The 17,646-nt window shown below is 45.4% G+C and overlaps 1 protein-coding gene across 4 annotated transcripts in view; it reads left to right on the top strand.

Moving 5' to 3' along the window:
* TCF20 (transcription factor 20) overlaps nucleotides 1-17,646 on the top strand; it is a 379,410-nt gene that overhangs the window by 138,782 nt on the left and 222,982 nt on the right. The window lies entirely within an intron of this gene.

Consider the following 17,646-nt stretch of genomic DNA (forward strand, 5'->3'; position numbering starts at 1 on the left):
ATACCCGATGTTTACCTTAGTTACCAGTCTCCGCAGCTTCCAGTCGGCGGCTCCGTACAAGCGCAGCGTCGCTTGCACGTCGCTGCTGGCTGGGGGCTGTTCAGTGGTCGCTGGTGAGATCTGCCTGTTTGACAGCTCACCAGCGACCATGTAGCGATGCAGCAGCGATCCTGACCAGGTCAGATCGCTGGTCGGATCGCTGCTGCATCGCTAAGTGTGAAGGTACCCTAAGTGTGACTGTTATAGATATGTACATACCTAATCAAATAGTATGTGATAGGAGCAGGGCTGCCAAACTGACGTGTTTTTCCACAGGTGTCAGAACGCTGGACTGGTAGCTAATGTGATCTATGGACATGAAAAATAGTTACTATGTTAATGCTATTATTGTAAATGGGGAGAGCATATGGCATAGTGAAAGTACACATACCACTTGATCAGACTAGTGCGAAAAATTCTTTTATTTTATGGAAATCAGGCCAATACCCGAAGGGTGTAAGAAGCCTAATGTTATCGTCTGTGGATACATAAAAGTATGGGGATATAAGTCTATCAATGGGATTATAAGCACAAAAACAAACTTGTTATAAAGGATAACAAACCTTGATCCTATTAGATAGTGGGCCCAGACAATTCTGAGTCAGGGGATAATGTGACTGGAAGGACGGGATGAATTCCTGAGCGGATAAGGCAAAGAATGAGTTGAAAAGACAGATCATAGCCAGTATGAAAATAGAAGACCAATCTATACCTTGTAATGGAGAGACTCCGGTGTGCCGATCAATACCCGTGTGTTACCTGCGGTGCACATGCCAGCAGGAAGTGAGATCTATTTAAAGGTGCCTAATTGCTTAACAAGGGCCACCTGTAGGGGAAATCCAGGACCGGACCGTGGGGCGCCGGAAGCCATGCGCAGAGAGACCACAGGAGTCAATCTGTGCCTGCGCCCGCAGTGGCCACAGCCGGTCCCATGTGCGTGACTGGTGATGAGACGCACATGTGATCCGGAAGTGAGGTGTTGAACCGCATCCGTAGAACGCATGGATCGCGCATGCGCAGAAGGGCCGACAGGCCGATCAGCGCATGCGTAAGCAGCAGTCACGGAGTGTGAGTGATCAGTGGGAGGAGTGGGCCAGGCGCGAGCGCAGACCGGCCGGAGAGGCGGCCGAGACCGCGCACGCGCGGGCACACTGACATCCAGGAGATATTAGGTGGGTGTTGCCGACAGGAAATTCAGTGCCATGATGAAACCGTGAATGAACTACAAGTTCAAATATCATTGTTTCAGACTTTCATTCTTCTTGTGTGCCCGAGTTACCTTTTGTCTTGTACTGTTAATGATTGTTGTACGTATACCCTCTTTCACTTGTAAAGTGCCATGGAATAAATGGCGCTATAATAAATAATAATAATTTTAGATTTTCATAGATCGGGCATTTCTGAACGCGGCAATACCAAATATGTGTATATTTTTTATCCCTTTAATTTTTAATGGGGCGAGAGGGGGGTGATTTGAACTTAGGTTGTTTTTTTTTAAAGTTTTTTTTTTACTTTTTTTTTTTTTTTTATTATTATTTTACTAGTCCCCCTAGGGACTAGTAAAGAGCTGAGAACTGCAGATGTGGTGTTTTACTTTCAATGCCGGCTGTATTCCGGCATTGAAAGGAAGTGACTAATGTTAGCTACAGGCGTCATAGATGACCCTGTGCTACCATGGCAACCACCGAAAGTCATGTGTCACGCACGTGACTTCCGGTGGGGGCAGCGGTAAGTGAAAATCATGGCCACGCGCATATACATCTCACTGCCAGACTTTGGCAGTGAGATGTAAGGGGTTAAATGTTCCGGGTGGAATGCGATTCCACTCGGAACATGCAGGCACACATGTCAGCTGTTAAAAACAGCTGATATGTGCGCGGATCGCCGCATCCTGCCCGCAGCAGGGGGCGGAGCTTAACGTCACACGCTCCGACTGATATATCCGTCAAAGGTCGTGAAGGGGTTAAAAACGAAAAGTTTTAATCACCGCTCTTTTTACCCCATTGAGAATAAAACAATAATAATAAAAATAAAAACATATTTGGTATCACCACGTTCAGAAATGCACAATATATCAAAATATGAATTCAATTAATCTGATTGGTACACGGCGCAGCAAGACAAAAATTCCAAACACCAGAATTACATTTTTTGATAGCTGCAACATTGCATTAAAATGCAATTAGAGGCAATGAAAAGATCACATGTATCCAAAAATGGTATAATTTTAAAATTTCAGCTTAAGACGCAAAAAATAAGCAGTCACTAAGGGTACTTTCACACTTGCGTTTTTTTCCTTCCGTCACAATCCGCCCTTTTGGAAAACAGCGGAATCCGTTAACAGATTCCGCTGTTTCCCATAGACTTATATGGAGGATGAATTGTGCCAAAAGTGCCTGCGTTGCTTCCGCCGGGCGGAAGGAACACAACATGTAACGTTTTTTGAGCGGCGGAAACCTTTATTTTTCACTGCGCATGCTCATGTTTTTATTTTATTTTTTTTTATTACAGAAACTTTATTTTGTCTCTCGGTGACCGAACGTTCAGCTGAGCGTCCGGCCGCCGGCATGTGAGAGCGCTCAGCTGAGCGCCCGGCCGCCGGCATGTGAGAGCGCTCAGCTAAGCGCCCGGCAGCCGGCTATTGAGAGCGCTCAGCTGAGCGGCGCCCGGCAGCCGGCATGCGAGAGCTCTCATCTGAGCGCCCGGCAGCCGGCTATTGAGAGCGTTCAGCTGATTGTTCACAATAGTCTGCTGCCGATAAAACTAAAGAAGGAGAAAAAAAAAAAGCTGTCCGTTGTTTTGTACAGATCCGTTGCATCCGTTGTGCCATTAAATGCAACGCATCCGTTGCGTCTGTCACACAACGCAATGCAACGGATGCCGTTCAATGCAAGTGTGAAACTAGCCTTAGCCCCAGATCTCGGAAAATGGTGACAAAAGTGATACTTTTCTTTTTTTTTGACAAATATACATGAAAAATTTTTCACCACTTAGATAAAAGTAAAACTATACATGTTTGGTGTCCACAAACTCGTACCGACCTGAGGAATGGCTTCATTCAAAAGTACAACTCGTCCCGCAAAAAACAAGCCCTCACATGGCCATACTGACAGAAAAAAGTAAAGTTATGATTCTTGGAAGAAAGGGAGAAAAAAAATGAAAAACAGAACATTGCTGGGGGGTGAAAGTGTTAGGCTGCTTTCATACTACGTTTTTTTAACATGCGTCATGAATGTTTTTTTAACGCATAAACGGATTCAGTGCAAATGCGTTTTTATTTCAGTGCATTTGCAATGGACTCGCGTCAACATGCGTTCACATGCGTTTGCGTGTGTTATAGTGAGGATCCAGCGACTTGCAGTTTTTTAACTTTTTTCAAAAACGCTACTTGTAGCGTTTTTGAGCTGCGTCCACATACTGCAAATCGCTGGATCCTGACTAAACAGCATGTAAACGCTGGCATGCTGATAGACAGGATCCTGCTTGCTCTACTGAGCATGCCCAGAAACCCAGCCTGGAGTCATCAGTCCCTCACTCCCCCTCCCTCTCTCCCCCCCTCCCTCTCTCCCCCCCTCCCTCTCTCTCCCCCCCTCCCTCTCTCCCCCCCTTCCTCTCTCCCCCCCTTCCTCTCTCCCCCCTTCCTCTCTCCCCCCTCCCTCTCCTCTTTCTCTTCCCCGCATGAGAGCGGCGGACGCTCGTAACCAGGGTAAATATCGGATAACCAAGCAAAGCGCTTCTTAGTTACCCGATGTTTACCTTGGTTACGTGTGCAGGTAAATACTGCGAAAAGAAAAAAAATTAATGCCAGAAATGCATTTTTTTTCTTCTACATACAGGTGCATCTTAATAAATTAGAATATCATTAAAAAGTTTATTTATTTCAGTAATTCAACACAAAAAGGGAAACGCATATGGTTTATGATGAGGTCATACCCATTTGGCCAGAAGGGGCGGGGCCTTAGCCAACAAAGCTGATACCAGGAAGCAACATTTCTCTGTTGGCTGAGGCCCCACCCCTTCTGGTCACATGGGTATGACATCAGCACAGATCCTGCAAATTAAAAATTAAATCGATTGTATAATACTTATGTTAATTTTAACAGGGAGATGAGATAACTATAAATACCCCCGAGATATTATCTGATATTTACCTGCTGTCACTCAAGAAGCTGATGATTTTATAAACTTTACTTTCTTGAATTTCAAAACCTAAACATCCGAGCTGCCAACTATAGGAACAGTATGTAGAGAATCAGCCTGATAGTGCCAGTATAGCCCTGGCTTTAAGTTATGTACGAAAATCCTAGTGATTGGTTCACTTTAAAAATAAAACAGCTTGTTGCCATTTTTCAGGATGCGTAATGTTCTCGGTTGAAGTAGCTGTGAAGGCTTATTTGCACCCTGAATTGACGTTTTTGATACTGTTTTAGGGTAAATACAACGTTTTGATTGCCTTTTATTGGACAGTGGTAGTGTTCAAACCCCCACAATTCTGGTGTTTAAGATTTTTTGATCATTACACCATTTACCAATTGTGTTCATTATTTTTATATTTTTGAAAGATCAGACCCTTATGGATGAGGTAATACTACATCTATATTTTATTTTCTATTTTGTGAATGGGTGGAATAGCAAGGTGGCTTGACAACTTTTTTTTTTTTTTTTCCTTTTTCATCTTTTGTAGTCCTTTGGGGACTTCCATTTTTTGCTTGTCTGATTGCTTGTACGGTATAATGCAGTGTATTATGACAGGCATGGGCTCAGCAGACCACCAGCCATAATGGCAATCACATTTCTGGGGTGCCAATAGTGGCTAGAACAGCTCTCCAGGCAGGGCGGCATTTACAGCAAGCTGCCTAACAGATTGACAGCGGCATTTTATAGGTTAACATCCTGTTAGAGACAGATGATGGCAGATTAAAGGGAATCTGTCACCAGGTTTTTGCTCCCCATCTAAGAGCAGCATAATGTAGAGACAGAGACACTGAATCAAAAAAAATCGAAAAACAACTCCTAAAACATTGTTTATTAATATATCAATTAAAATAAGAAAATCTCCCAATGAACACCAATAATTACAAATATGCAGCAAGTGACAAATAAAAATTCCAAAAACCTATAATTAATAAGCAAGGGGGGCTAAGCCCCTTCCTTGCCTCAGAGGTTTGCACCTTAATCCTGCGCTGATGGCGCCCCCGCTCACTGTCGACTGTCCCTGTAGGCCCTAAAGGCCCTAACAAGATGGAATGTGGGACAGTAGACCAAATAAGAGTATGGTGACACAAATGCACAATTGGTTATCACTGGGGTAATACCACACAGATACTAAGGATAAACTCAACCAGTATGATTTAAATCTGGCAAATATCAATGGCGAAGAGCCCAAATATACCACTCTATATGAAAGTGGTCAAAGACCACCTGACGTGTATCCCCTCATAAGAGGTTCCTCAGATATGGAATAGCGACTAATACTGGTAAAACCCAGATTATACAAAGTTCTAACGTACTCTGCTATAATTCAGGTGCTCAATATTTAATACTTAAGATACTGGAGCCTATACATGCTGGGGCTAACCGTGTAAACCTAAAATGAAAACCTAAAATGAATATATATGGAGATGTCACAATATAAAAATCCAAAGGGACCATGGGGTCTGAAGATCCCTCGGGAGAAGGCCCATCTTAGTAAAAAAAAAACAAAACAAAAAAAAACAGTAATCACATGGAAAAGCCGAGTTCCAATACAATAGACAACCTGACCTGCACGCATATAATAGCAGTAACAACACGTTCAAAAATAGAGGTTTAAGGCTATGTGCGCACACTGCGTTCTGTCAAGTGCAGAAAAAAATGCACCCTCTGGCAGACTGGACAACTGTAAACACTGCATTTAACAAAACAAAAATGCATCCAAAACGCATGCATTTTGGATGCATTTTTGACACTGCGGTCCCACTCGGCTCTGCTACATCCCCATAGAGCATGGTTGGCTGCGAGACAGAGCCGCGCGATGAAAATAAACTCTGATGAACTTCACCCGACTTCATTGTCATCCCGCGGCACTGTCTGTGTCCTGCAGCCTTATTTGCGGTCACCGGTGAAGGACTCACCGGTGACTGCAAATCCCCTGAGTGACTGAAGTGAGCTGCGCGTTTAGCGGTGCCGTCACTCAGGTTACCTGCGGCCAGCTGGAGTTCTCCATCTGAGACCGCAAATCACCTGAGTGAGGGCACCGCTGATCTCGCGGCTCACTGCAGTCACTCGGGCGACTTGCTGTCACAGTTGACGCATCTAGCGGTGGCCACGGGTAACCTGAGTGACGTCACCGCTGATAGCACGACTCACTTCAGTTGCTGCATGGAGCTCACAGAGCGCGGTCGTGGTCTGTGGCCGCTCGCTGTCAGCTTCCGATGTAGCAGAGCTGAAAGCGTCGTGGGACCTCGTGTGGATTATGGTGGACCTGGAGGCTGTTTTATGGATTATTAAAGTGGTGAAAGAGGGTGATTTTTTTTGCTTTTTGTTTTTTTTTTTGGTCTTTTTTTCCAAATAAAGGATTTTTTGGGTGTATGTGTGTATTTACTTTCAGTTACGGTTTAATCATGGGGGGTATATCATAGAGGCCTGCCATGATTAACCTAGGACTTAGTGGCAGCTATAGGCTGCCATTAACTCCTTATTACCCAGATTACCATCGCAACAGCTCAATTCGGGATGAGCCAGGTACAGTCCCGGGCCTGTCACATCTAATGGATGCGGCAATTCCAGGCGGCTGCTGGCAGATATTTTTAGGCTGCGGTGGCTCCTCGTAACGTGGGGCTCCCCATCCTGAGAATACCAGCCTTCAACCGTGTGGCTTTACCTTGGCTGGTATCAAAATTGGGGGGACCGCATGCGTTTTTTTTTGTTTCGTTTTTTTTAAATTATTTTACTGCACGATATAGACCTGTCCACCGGTGGCTGTGATTGGTTGCAGTGAGACAGCTGTCACTCAGTGTGGGGGCTCGTTTGAATGCAACCAATCATAAGCGCCGGTAGGTGGGGGAAGCAGTAAAAACGAGATGAAATTATGAGCGGCCGGTATTTTCAAAAGCTGGAGAAGCCACCGGAGCTTTGTGACAGCTATGCAGCAATGCGCCGGTGATTAGTGAGTATGAAATAGAGAGAGAGAGACACACCAACAGAGAGAAAGACCTGCATTTTGTTTGTCAAAAAAGCATGCAGAACGCAACAAAAATGCAGTGCAAGCGCACAACTAAACATCTTGGTTGCGTTTTGACACACCTCATTGTTTTCAATGAATGGAATTTGCAACCAAAACGCACAAAAGTAGTGACTTTGCTTTTTTAAACGCATCGATTTTGTCCAATATTTGGCATCCAAAACGCTGCGTTTAAAAAAAGCAATGTGCACATGGAATTTGCTGACTTATCAGACTTAGCTGGGGAATCACAACGAATGCATTTTGACAATGACATGCTGCAGTTTTAAACGCAGCCAAAACGCAGGAAAAAACGCAACGTGCGCACATAGCCTAATACTTAGCTCCACATTAAATGCAGGGATCCCAGCAGTAGGCACTATATAAGGAAGCTCCTTGTGAGTCAGCCAGATCCCAGAGTAGTCAAAGCAGCAACCAGAATATCCTCATGTTCCTGGGACATGTATTATTCCATGGCCCAGATGTGGTCATGTGATAAATGGAGGCAGGCCTAAGGAAGCAAGCCCTGATAACGCCCGTATATAAATAGATGTAATCTAAGTAGTCTCACCTGGTTAGACTCAGTGGCCTCCCTCCGGTACTTCCGATATCGCATGTACTATTGTGCATTCCAGCCCGACACGTACGCTGCCGAGACTTTCGCACTACTACAGCATGATGTTGAGGAAGTTCAAATTCTCCCGCCCCATGACACAATGAGGTAATTGGGACATGCGTACAACCTGCATTTCAATATGGAACGCACGCAGGAAGTGAGCACAGCGGGGAGGCCGGCCTGTACAAACGCCGTGACAGAAATCTCACTGGGCATGCACGAACATAACATTCCAGTGTGAACCCCGCTAGAGTACCAATTACAAGGCACACAGTGCAAATAGAAACTAAAGGCTAAAGTGTGCTCTTGGACCATCCATTGTGAAATGCATATTCCCAGAAGGGGAATTCATTCACCAGTAGCAATGACTAATTCGTACACATAACAAGGGGAGCTGCTTTAACCCAACAACAATAAGAGGATTTTACTAAAACAACCCATAACATGATAAAGTTAATCTCTCAAGATATTACCTTAAATAAGGAGAAATAATATAAACCCGAATCATTTTTGGAACAATGGGTATGGCAGGAAAGAGCCCTAAAATCTGAGCCAGACAATGACACAAGGGCAATGACGTATCTCCGATATGGTCACCAATGCGTTTTTTTAACTCTTTAGGTCTTACCTATGTACTCTGCCTTACAATCACATTTAAAGAGGTAAATAACCCTGGCAGTAGTACAATTTGCAAATTGCGTATTAAAGAAGGTTCAACCCGTCTCCTCACTGTAAAATTGGTTGCCCCGTTTAACATATCTACAGAAGGTACATTTTCCACACCTGAAGGTGCCAACACTCCTATTGTTCAATCAGGTAGATATGCGGGGTGGACAATATTTTCTGTGGACAAGTCTTTCCCGAATAGTCCTACCCCTTCTAAAGTTGATCGACAGACTTGGAGATAAAAATTCACAAATATCCGTATCAGCCCTTAGTATACTCCAATACTTCTTGAGTATCCTCCGCACCTCCTCTGACTCATTATCGAATTTTACAGTAACTGTCATTACTTGGGAGGTGTCCTTGGGTCTAGTTTTAAAGGTTACTTTCAGTACTCCTGGGTACTGAAACTGCGTTCTTATAAGCTGCACTGAGGACCTGTTGTGGATAACCCCTTTCAAGGAACCGCCTCTTAGTTCCCCCACTTCATGGTAAAATTCCGTGTCAGAGGAACAGTTTCTCCTAATTCATTGGCCCCGCTGTATACCTCTCAAGGCTTTAGAGGGTGATGACTCTTCCAGTGTAAAGCTAGAAGAGTCAAACATGTTAGATGGGAGATAAATCTCCTCTGGTCCCTCGGTGTAACCAAAGTGCCCCCCCAACCCCTCTATATATTCAAGATGGTGGTGTGCACTATCAGGGCGCCGGCTGCATTCATCTTCCTCCTCTGATTTCTATCGCTTGTGCCATGACACATGCAACAGAACTGTTCCCCAGGTCCTGCCAGCTCACCCCCTATAATACCCCAGCCCCCCCCCCACCGGTGTCCCATGTGCCTTGCACAGCATTGATTCCTCCCCCCTCTTTCACAATAGATCAATAGATGCTGGCCGCATGTGCAGAGCTGCTGTCAGCCGAATTCCTCCATTCAGTGATGCTGAGCTTGCAGCACTCACACTACACAGTGTGCAGAATTATTAGGCAAGTTGTATTTTAGAGGATTTTTTTTTTTTTATTATTGATCAACAACTGTGTTCTCAATCAACCCAAAAGGCTCATAAATATCAAAGCTTAATATTTTTGGAAGTTAAAGTGTTTTTTTTTTAGATTTGGCTATTTTAGGAGGATATCTGTTTGCAGGTAACTATTACTCTGCAGAATTATTAGGCAACTTAATAAAAAAAACAAATATTCCCATCTCACTTGTTTATTTTCACCAGGTAAACCAATATAACTGTTCAAAATTTAGAAATAATAATAATAATTTAGAAATAAACATTTCGGACAAGCAAAATCAAAACCCAATAAAATTAGTGACCGATAATAATAATAATATATTCATTTATATAGCGCTGTTAATTCCACAGCACTTTACATACATTGGCAACACTGTCCTCATTGGGGCTCACAATCTAGAGTCCCTATCTGTATGTCTTTGGTGTGTGGGAGGAAACCGGAGAATCAGGAGAAAACCCACGCAAACACAGGGGGAAAATACAAACTCCTTGCAGATGGTGTCCTTGGTAGGATTTGAACCCAGGACCCCAGCGCTGCAAGGCTACAGTGCTAACCACTGAGCCACCATGCCACCAGCTATGAGCTGCCATTAACTCCTTATTACCCCGATTAAGGGAAGAAGAAAGAGTATACCTATAGAGGGATCACCAGGAAATCATGTCATATAAAAATGAAATCTTTATTACAAAACTTTATTACAAAAAGACAATACATGGATCACCAACTGGAGGTGAAGGCACACAAAAAGGCAAATTTAAAAACACTAAAACCAACATGCATCCCCAAAGCCAAAGAACCATGGATGATACGGTATATATAATAAATACACAAATGGATCAATATCAATCAACACCCTTCTTGTAAGTACAAAAAAAAAAAAAACATATGGAATAATGTAACATGTACAATAATATTTATCGAAATCCGGTTAGAATGCCGTAAAATGTGCACATGAGATCAGCTGATGACAAAGCGGACAAGAAAAGACTGTAAGGCCCCTAAGGTCACAGAATTAAGGTCACAAGCATATAGAGCACCCCTATAACATCAATAATATAGATAGCGCCAGGTAGTATAGACCAGACCCCAGTCTGGCGTATTGTAGTATATACACAGGATGTAACAGTGGTTGGCAACAATAGGCCCCCTGGGCAAAGCTTATCTAAATTGGGTCAAGTATAATGAGGTGCAGAGATAGGTAAAACCTATATACAACAATTATAAATACAAAGTGATGGTCAAGTGCCTGTATTTGGCCAGTACAGATAATCTGTATGGGTCAGGCCCTATATATACAAAGTGACACTAACAGACCTCAAGGCTAATTATCCTAGTTGAGGCACACGGAGTACAGAGCGAGTATAGGGTAAGGCACGCATAAAAGATAAGTATGCAAGCACAAAGTGCTGTAGCTTTGCACGCTAACCGGCCAGTGATGAAAAATGCTCTATTTAGAGCGCTGTAATGAAACCCATACTCACTATCCTAGAATGCAAAAAGGATAGGCATAGCAGGATACAGAATATATATCGGGAGGGGTGGGTTACTTTGGCAAAGATACCCCACGCGTATCGCCTCCACACAGGAGGCTTCCTCAGGGGAGAAAAAAGACAGTGTGTAGTCAAAAGTGTGCCAAATTTAAATCGTGAATCAATTAGATAATCACTCACCAGCTTGCAGCTTTTAGAAAATGCAGCATTAACATCTAGCGTTTCTGCATGGCGGCTGCCATTTTGGCCGAATCACATGATTCGGCTGAGACCCTCCCTAAGTCTCAACAGTGTATGCGCCGATAAAGCAGCGCTGTTGATGATAAAAACACATTGTTCACGTAAATAAGGTATTAAAGATAGCGCACGATAGTGTGGGAGTATGAAAAAAGACTTTTATTAAGCAAAATAGATTCACATAGACAGAGTGTGTATACTCCGGCGGCGCATGCGCAGTAGCAATTTATTCGGACTTAGTGCAAATCCCACAGCGTCCGAGCACGCTTGCGCAGAGAATGCCAATAATTACCGCTGTAGTACATAAAGTGTGTGCACTCCGGCTGCGCATGCACAGTAGCAGTTTATTAGAACTTGGTGCAAACCTCACAGCGTCCAAGCACGTTTGCGCAGGAAATACCGAAAATTACCGCTGTAGTGTCACAGTGGCATAAGTGCATATTATACAATCCTACAAGCCCCTTAATTCGGTATGTTATTATTTATACAATCCTACAAGGGATTGAGACCTGAGAGGGGCTGGGGGGAAGAAGGATGGAGAAGGAAAGGAGGGAGGAGGGGGGAGGGGGGGGGGGGGGGAAAGAGGAGATCAATAAAGGTTTTGGGGACCATGAGGTGGAATACCAAATTTAGCACATGTCTTATTATATATATTACTAGAGTGCCCAAACAGTAACAGAAAGGTGTTCTGAAACAGCCGCAATTTATAAACAAGATAAGCACGGATGAAACAGACCCCTGGATGGGTGAATCGTTCAAATTATAAGTTATAGAATACCCAGCGTTATCCTCAATTCCAAAATATATAGAGCAGTCCATAGGGCTGCTCTAGATAGATATGTACCATCAGAGAGCTCTTACACGCCCTTTTCTTGTCCATTGGTAAACATGGGTTCAAAAAGGAGAGGGGATTCAGATGGTAAAAGTAATAATAGTATAATCCTACAATTAGGGTCAGTGTGGCACCGAATGGTGCTAAGGGTTGAGTCCGGCACAATGGATCCACGCATGGCCCATTTTTAAAAGACTCAGGGTCAGAGTGGGTTTGTACAGAAGTACCACACGTGTAGTGTCGGCAAAAAAAAAAAAAAAAAGACCAACACTTTTTATCTATTCATAACATTATCGCAAAAGGAGGGAAATCCCCTAAAAAAAGGTGTAGCATACAGTACAGCAAAATTAACCCATTGTCCAAATGTGTCAGACAAGGCATTAATTGAAGCATCCAGACACATCCCCTTCTCAAAGCTCAAATTTCGAGCTATGGTGGCCTATAGGTTCCAATATGTTGTCCGTATATGCCAAATCGACTGGGGCATGGATGCTCATTTGTTTGATGTCATGTCCCGGGATCTCGATTCCCATGTGTAGTCCTTTTTGTCATATTAACTTCATTTAGTCCGAAGTCCTGTTCTCTTCTGTCTCCATCCCTCCGTAGTTGGAAGAAATCTCTTACGGGTATGGGCAAACACTCGACCACTGCCAAGACCGTGAGCTGTCTTACAGGCCTGGATTGCTAGGAGGCAAAGAACAAGATGAATGGAACGGACAGAAATCATAAGACTTTATAGAATCCCGTGTAAAGCAGTTCTTCATTTAGTCCATGTGGAGCCAAGCTTCTAAGATTGTAGATCCACTTGGACTCCTTCTGTAGAAGCTCCTTCACGGGGTTCCCTCCCCTAATGTCTGGTTTGACCGAATCAACAACCATGATCCTAATGTTGGTATAACGTCCCCCATGGTGTATTAGAAAGTGTGAGGCTACTGAAGTGAGTGTCTTTCCTTTCTTCAGGTCCGTATTGGCTGTGTTTATATTAGAGAAGTGTTGTTGAATTCTCTTTCTTACCTCTTGGCTTGTCTGGCCTACATACAGCTTTGGGCAGTCACAGATGAGCACGTATACGACATTTTTGGAACGGCAGTTAAAGTAGGCTGCGCTGGAAATCCGCCTGGGAAAAATCGATAAAAGGACATGATCACTCGCCTGCATGAAAGGACAGACTGAACAGGAACCGCAGGGGAAAGTGCCCCTCAATCTGGTACCTGTGCCCAGGCTCTGCACAGGCCTCTTGAAGTGGCTACTAGAAAGGATGCCCCCCAGGTTTTGAGCCCTTCTAGCCACCAACCTTGGTTTTTCGTCCACAAAGAGTGCCAGTTTCCTGTCGCTCCGTAGGATGTCCCAATTTGATTGTAAGAGTGCATAGAGGTCCTGCCACTGATTATTGAAGGCGGTGATCATACTTACTGTTGTTCCCTTCCGTCGCACTCTTGGCTGTAGTAGAGTTTCCCGTGTTAAGGCTTTGCAATCCTGCAGGGCACTCGATACCACGTTCCTCGGGTAACCTCTCGTCTGAAATCTGTTAGACAGGTCAAGAGCATGTGACTCAAAATCAGTATGTCTACTACAGTTCCTCTTCACCCTCATGAATTAACCCTTTGGAATGCCGTTTTTAACGTGGGTCGGATGGAAACTGTTGTAATGGAGCAGGCTGTTGGTGGCCGTGGGTTTGCGATACAGAGTTGTGCAGATCCTATCATCCTCCCTTGACACTCGAAGATCCAAAAATTCAACAGAATTTTGCGAGATACTTGAGGTCAACTTGATATTCACGTCGTTGTCATTCAGGGTGAGTATAAACCTCTCAGTCTTCTATGGAGCCGGACCAAAGAAACAGCACATCATCAATGTACCTGAACCATCTGATGACGTGGGTTTTATAGTTGTCTGCAGTGTAGACTTGTGTCTCCTCCCACCACCCCAAAAAGATGTTTGCATAAGGTGGCGCACAGCAAGCCCCCATCGCAGTACCGGATGTCTGGCGGTAGTAAACCCTATCAAAAACAAAGTAGTTCTTATCCAGGACCAGGTGGAGAAGATCCAGTATGAAGGAGTTGTGCTTTCTGTTACCAGTAGTCTTCTGGTCCAGAAAGAAGGAGACTGCCTGTAAGCCCAGAGTATGTTGAATAGAAGTATATAGTGATTCTACATCCAGGGTGACCAACAGTGTATTGGAGGGAACCTTGAGGTTGTCCATCTGTTCTATCAGGTGTGTAGAATCCCTAACATAGGAGGGAGAAGATTGTGCTAGTGGTTGGAGGTAGAAGTCAAGATAAATGCACGGCCTTTCAAATAAACCACCTATTCCTGAGACTATCGGCCTGCCAGGGGTTTCCGGTCTACCCTTATGAATTTTGGGTAACATATAAAAAGTTGGCGTGACCGGATGTCGGGTGGTGAGGAAATTCCTCTCCTTTAGAGAAATAGTGCCCTGATCATGGGCCTTAGATGTAAGTCTGTCCAGACTTTTTTTGAAGATGAATGTGGGATCTGAGGGCAGGGCTGTATAACACTCTCTATTGGAAAGCTGTCGTTTGGCCTCCCTGGTATACATGTCTGTTGGCCACAGAACAACATTTCCCCCTTTATCTGCCTCTTTAATGAGGAATTCCTTGTTCTCTCTAAGTTAGGTCAGGGTCCGTCTTTCTTCTAGTGTTAAATTATTGGCTCTGTTGTCTAAATTCAGCCCCTCAATCTCTCTGCAGACTTTATTAAAGAAGATGTTAATGGCTGGACACAATGAAAACGGTGGTGTTGCCTGAGAAAGCAACCGTCCCGAAAAGGGTATCTTCTTACCTTGTTCATTCTCGTTCTCTTCCAATAGGTCCAAAAGATCTTCAAAAACTTGTCTGTCCTCTGGTGGCAATGTGTCGACAAGTTCTGGTTGGCTATAACGATATTTAAAAGTGAGCTGCCTACAGAATAAATAAAGGTCTTTGGTCACCGTAAATTTGTCAAGCCTATTCATCGGGGCGGGCAAATGATAGGCCCTTAGAAAGTAGTGTAAGTTCCACCCTCGATAGTTGGTAACTAGAGAGGTTTATTACCTGTAAATCGTATTCATTACCTGTTACCAGTTGCGCCTCTTGCTCCTCATCTCTCTCTGTGGGGGTGTCTGCCATAGTTGGTTCTTCCTGCCCCTTCTTCTTGGGTTTAGGCTTACGGCGGCCCCTCCTGGTACGCTGGTGTCCGTCGATATAAAAAATCGCTCGAAGACGGCTCAGATGTCACTTTAGCTGTGTTCGGTGCTCTATTTACTAATCAACGTTTATTGTCGCGATGCGTCCACCTGAAAGCCCTATTTTCGGCGTAGTCGCTTTTGTCACTCTGAAATTTGTTTTTCTTTCCCTTAATTGTCCTTTTCGAACACATCCAATATACTTTTTAATTTATTCTGAAAGGGGGTCACTACCGTTAAAGTATCCAGTTGCAGCAAAATATGTTCCTTATTCTTAATTTCTTCTTTAAAGGGGTGGTTCACCCATTTTTTTTATTTTCTGTCGAAGTTCTACTTACAATTCTAGGTATTTTCTCCATTGGCTTGTATTTCCATTTCTGGCACTGAGCAGCGCTATGCTGCACGCTCAGTGCCTGTCACATGACCCCCTGGAGCTGTGGCCGCCGGCATCCTCTGACGTCCCGGCATTTCCGGGCTCTCAAACAAGACGGGTACGTCACAGGATGCCGGCGCCACTCAGATTGAGTGACAGGGCTGTGGGCGGTGACTACCGCACGTCACAGCTCAGCATCGAGGGGAGGATCCGGAGGACGTCACTGTGGAGCCGGCTTCCTGCAGATAGTGAGGCACGGGGCGCCAGTGTGCAGTTCCGGTGGGGGGGTCTTCAGCTGAATCCCCCCCTGCACGTAAGTATGTGATCACACTGTCCACCCGCCCGCTCTGCTGCGATGTCAGAGCGGCCGGTGTCGGGCAGTGTGATCATCTGCTCCTCTCAGCAGCAAGACACTGACAGGCATGTCACCGCTGTGCTCTGCCATCTGTCCTGCTGCATGGGACCAACTGTCTGCACTCTGTCACCTGCACCACAAGTCACAGAGTGGAGACAGTTGGTGACAGAGCACCTCTGCCCCCCCCTCTTCTTTCCCCACTCTCTTCTCCCCCCCCCTCTCTCTTCTCCCCCCCCCTCTCTCTTCTCCCCCCCTCTCTCTTCTCCCCGCCTCTCTCTCTCTTCTCCCCCCTCTCTCTCTCTTCTTCTCCCCCCCTCTCTCTTCTTCTCCCCCCCCTCTCTTCTCCCCCCCTCTCTCTTCTCCCCCCCCTCTCTCTCTTCTCCCCCCCCTCTCTCTCTTCTCCCCCCCCTCTCTCTCTTCTCCCCCCCTCTCTCTCTTCTCCCCCCCTCTCTCTTCTCCCCCCCTCGCTCTCTTCTCTCCCCCCTCGCTCTCTTCTCTCCCCCCTCGCTCTCTTTTCTCCCCCCTCGCTCTCTTATCCCCCCCCTCGCTCTCTTATCCCCCCCCTCGCTCTCTTATCCCCCCCTCGCTCTCTTATCCCCCCCCTCGCTCTCTTATCCCCCCCCTCGCTCTCTTCTCCCCCCCCTCGCTCTCTTCCCCCCCCCTCGCTCTCTTCCCCCCCCCTCGCTCTCTTCTCCCCCCCCTCGCTCTCTTCTCCCCCCCCTCGCTCTCTTCTCCCCCCCCGCTCTCTTCTCCCCCCCCTCGCTCTCTTCTCCCCCCCTCGCTCTCTTCCCCCCCCCTCGCTCTCTCTTCTTCTCCCCCCCTCGCTCTCTCTTCTTCTCCCCCCCCTCGCTCTCTCTTCTTCTCCCCCCCCTCGCTCTCTTCTCCCCCCCCCCTCTTTCTTCTCCCCCCCCGCTCGCTCTCTTTTCCTCGCTCTCTCCTGGCATGGTCAGTACAGAAATCTCTCCATCGAGGAGGGGTGAGAGGGAGTAATAAACATGGAGTCCCTACTGTGTCTGTGTATTTATTTGTAATAAAGTATTTTTCTCTGTGTGATGTCTTTTTTTTTTTTTTTTAAACCCTTTGTTGGAGATTCTTAATGGCCAGGTTAAACTTGGCCTGACATTAAGAATCTCGGGCTTTATACCAGCTGGTAAAACATAGCTGGTATTAACCCCTTATTACCCAGCGTGCCACCTGCCACCAGGGCCACTGGAAGAGTTGGATACAGCGCCTGAAGATAGCGCTTCTATGAAAGCGCCATTTTCTGGGGCAGCTGTGGACTGCAATTCGCAGTGGGGGGCCCAGAAAGTTTGGGCACCCTGCACTGTGGATTCCAATCCCCAGCTGCCTAGTTGTACCTGGCTGGACTCAAAAATTTGGTGAAGCCCACATCATTTTTTTTTTTTTAATTATTTCATGAAATTCATGAAAAAAAAGGGCTTCTTTATATTTTTGGTTCCCAGCCGGGTACAACTAGGCAGCTGGGGGTTGGGGGCAGCCCGTAGCTGCCTGCTGTACCTGGCTAGCATACAAAAATATGGCGAAGCCCACGTCATTTTCTTAAAAACGTTTTCAGGAAAAAACCTTTATAAAAAAAAAAAAAATGCTTCCCGCATTTCTATTGCCAGTGAAAGTAACA

The sequence above is a fragment of the Anomaloglossus baeobatrachus genome, chromosome 8, assembly GCF_048569485.1.
Source record: "Anomaloglossus baeobatrachus isolate aAnoBae1 chromosome 8, aAnoBae1.hap1, whole genome shotgun sequence".
In the NCBI taxonomy this organism is placed as follows: domain Eukaryota; kingdom Metazoa; phylum Chordata; class Amphibia; order Anura; family Aromobatidae; genus Anomaloglossus; species Anomaloglossus baeobatrachus.